This window comes from Lepisosteus platostomus, chromosome 23, assembly GCF_059453375.1.
Source record: "Lepisosteus platostomus isolate fLepPlt1 chromosome 23, fLepPlt1.hap1, whole genome shotgun sequence".
NCBI lineage: Eukaryota > Metazoa > Chordata > Actinopteri > Semionotiformes > Lepisosteidae > Lepisosteus > Lepisosteus platostomus.
Window position 1 is genome coordinate 16,528,856 of NC_142633.1, and position 3,776 is coordinate 16,532,631.

Genomic DNA, 3,776 nt, shown 5'->3' on the forward strand with positions numbered 1-3,776 from the left:
GCGACGGGAAAGCGGCCGTCGCCGTCGGTAGCGGCCAGCTGTCGCGTTTCGGACGGCAGGTGACGTTTTGATCGCTGGCGCTTCTAAAAGGCGGAGTTGCTCGGACGTTATCGATGCAAGGCAACTTAAAAGAGTGTCTAAACACCTTCCATGAATAATAATAGTAATATTTTTAATAATAATAGTAATATTGTTAATGATGATGATGATGATGATGATAATAATAATGGGTGGAGAGGTGGCTCTGTGGCTCAGGATCTGCGCCTGTGACTGGAAGGTTGCCGGTTCAAATCCCGCGGCCGGCAGAGGAATCCTACTCCGTTGGGCCCCTGAGCAAGGCCCTTCACCCCAACTGCTCCAGAGGTGCCGTACAATGGCAGACCCTGCGCTCTGACCCCCAGCTTCTCTCCCTGTCTGTGTCTCCATGGAGAAAAGCTGGGGTATGCGAAAAGACGAATTCCTAATGCAAGAAATTGTATAGGGCTAATAAAGAAACATTATTTTTATTATATTAATAGTAATAATAAAAGGGACGTGAGAAATATTCTGTCTCAAAGATATCTTTGATATCGTTTTTCCTGCTTTCGACGTGTTGCCGAGTTAAACAAGAGCCGAGCGGTCAGTTCGCCCGGGGGAGTATCTGTCCTTGGGGGGGGGGGTGAGTCAGGTGACCGCCAGGCGGCACCGTAAGGCCTTGCTGCCTCCTTTCTAACCCCCGTCTGCAGGGACTGAGGTCCGACCTGCCCGGCCACGGCGGTGTATGACGTACACCACACACCTGCAGTCTCCGGCGTCATTTCCTCCGACAGACGAGGTGCGTTTGAAAACCGTCGTGTTTCATCATGTCTGCTTTCGTCTCAGTATTCCCCAGCAAAAGCTGGCGCGTCCTGCAAACCTTTAGCTGTTTGACAGTATTAAAAATAAAGAAAACTGGCACGCGTGCACTAAAATGTCGTTTTTTCCCCCCCGTGGATCAATCCAGCAACAGTACTGTGGGAATAAACACGATTAAACAAACAAGTATGACTCTACTCTGTATAATTAAGTATGAAGTAATGTGCATAAGGGATTAAACTAAACCTGTCAAGTATATAAAGATGCTTAAGATTAGCCGCCTAACAGCTTGAGAACTGGGAGTTCTGGACAGCGTGCGTGTCTCACACAGTCAGAGAGAGAGCGCTGGGGGACTTGGGGAGCAGATCTGTGTTCACGGGTCGGTTGTGAATTCGGCTCGGTTCACTTGCGGGTGCACGTGGGCCTCGTGGGCTCTCCGGTCTTGGGCAGCTGCCCCGATTCGAGAGCAGCCCTTGCTGTCCCTAGTCGTCTGCTCTCTCCAAGCAGCAGCTTACCAAGCGTCTTAACAGCAGCAGGGTCACCAGACGCCTCACCTCTCGCTGGGGCTGACTTTGGACATCCAGGCTCTGGAGTTGTTCTTTCCTGTTTCTTATAGAGTTGTTGCTAAGGTGGGTCTGAGCGAGTGTTGTTTGCATGCATGTCACGCTTGTCCAGTGGAAATGCAGTGAAACTAGACGCGTGCTGCACGTTTTCTGCTTTTACAGAAAGACACCTGCTTTGAAAGGCTTCCTATTTTTTTAAATTCAGAATTTGAAATTTTCTCCATCTCCTTACTGTCTCCAGATAGATCCCAGCTAAGAGCCCAACACGCTGTTCCAGTGGAGTAAAAACTACATCTACTAATTGTTACATTGTGCGCCGCTACCAGATTTACACCCTTACCATTGTTCTCTTACAATACTGCATAAATAAAGAGCGTGTGAAAATCACCCTTCACACTGGCTGATGGGTGCAGTTTCTCTGCAGTCGTAGCTGTCCTAAATTTAAATGTGCTTGCGATCTTATTGCATGAACAAAGCCTTCTGTGCCCCCCCTTCTTGGTGAATCGTACACCACCAATAAAACAGAAGTGCGAGACGTTTTCCCAATCTCGCGCTCCGGGTTCTGAAGGATTTTACTGCTGGGAGAAATAAAAAATATCGTCGAACAGAAGCAAAACACCGCAGGATGAGATCACAGGTTTAAGCATGTGAAAGCAGAAGTCGGTGCACATGTAAACCACAGCGCTGTACTGTATTTGTCTCCACTGTAGCAGACAGGAGATAATGGGAGCCCTGTTTTGTGTGGTGCTGTGTGTGAGAAAGGCCCAGAGATCACGAGACAGACAGTAAGGGTGCCAGTTACAAGCTGATCCTGCAGTTCTAGTAAAGCAATCAAATAGACCACCAAAGCACATGGTCCGCCGTGAAGCGACTGCCTCGAATACGATGTTGTCAGATGTACTGAATCTTGTTATGCAGCAGCAAATAAAACCAATTCACGAGGTCTCGTCCAACGTAGCTGGGAGCAATGCAGTCTGGGCCCTCTGCTGCTCCCACTGATAACATAAACCCCCTGCTGTTGTCGGCTTCTCCGAGGCCAGCACATGACAGCTCCAAGACGATGTTGCTGTTTCAGAATATAGTCACTTAACGCTGAAGGGGCTGGATGAATAAAAGTCCCAATAAATACACTTTCTATAAATGCATCAGGATGATGAAAACACTCTCCGAGACAAAAGCAGTAGTGAGGTATTCATGTAAACTGGACTGCATGTTATTGTACATACTGGAAAGTGATGCATAGCTCAAAAGCTAAAGACTGACGGAGCTGGGTCTTGTTGTGACTGAAGGACACCCTGCATTTTTCGGGGCTCCTTCCTTATATGTGGGTCACGGTTCGGGATTGTACACACGGAGAATATGTTGATGGACAATTGTGACATGACTGTTACAGAAGGTGAGAGGTCCTAGACAGTGAAACAACATGGTGCATTACAATGGTATCTCATCTGTAGATGCAGTATATAGATTTCCATAGGTCCATCTGTATAAACAGATGTAGTGTAATAAAAATATGGTCAGAAAATAACCTTGCAATACCCGACATCATAATAGGTTTGGTGTACAGTCCAATTCTGCATTTTTCCTCAAAGTTCACTCTAAACCAGAGGTAGTAAGGAAGGAGATGGCCTTCTCCCTATGTGGAGATAAATATTTGTTGTAATTAATAATATCTATGATGATATTGTCTGTATAATCTATGTCTTTTTTTTTCTATGCATGTGGCTTTAAAAAGATGGAGGAAAAATTTAGAAAGAGCTCCATCTTTTGGCAGATAAGTGCACTGTGCACAGAGATTCTTAGGTCTATCTGAAAGATGCACAATTTCATTGTAGAATGAGGACCAGATGAAATATTGCAGATTTCGATCAAATACAGTAGCTCACGTTGAGATAAAACAAACAGAACTGTTGTAAAAGAGCTGAATTCATTAACCTTAAGAGCAAAACTAGTCATACTTGTTTTGTTCCTGGAAATTAATGACGCATCATAATTGATACAATCGCTCTTGCCCCTTCTGACCAGCATGACCAGCATGACCAAGGACACCGTCTCACTCCTAGAACAGACCTCTCTCACCGCTGCCTCTGCGTGTTCTGGCAATATCTCTGTCACCATAACTAATGAACTCGGAGGTGATGATCAGGTGGCGACGGCACGTGAGACCTTGTGTCTGTGTACCCTGTGACGGACTGGGGTCCCATTCCGGGTGGACCCTGCCTTCTGCCTGCTGCTGGCCGGGATCGGTTCTGGCTCCCCCACGACCCTGAATCGGAAGAAACGGTTAGAAAATGGACTGGTGGATGGACAGGTGGCTGTAAAAAGGTCATTTGAAACAAATAGCGGAACAAAAGGACCGTGACAGTGTCTTTTTCTTGA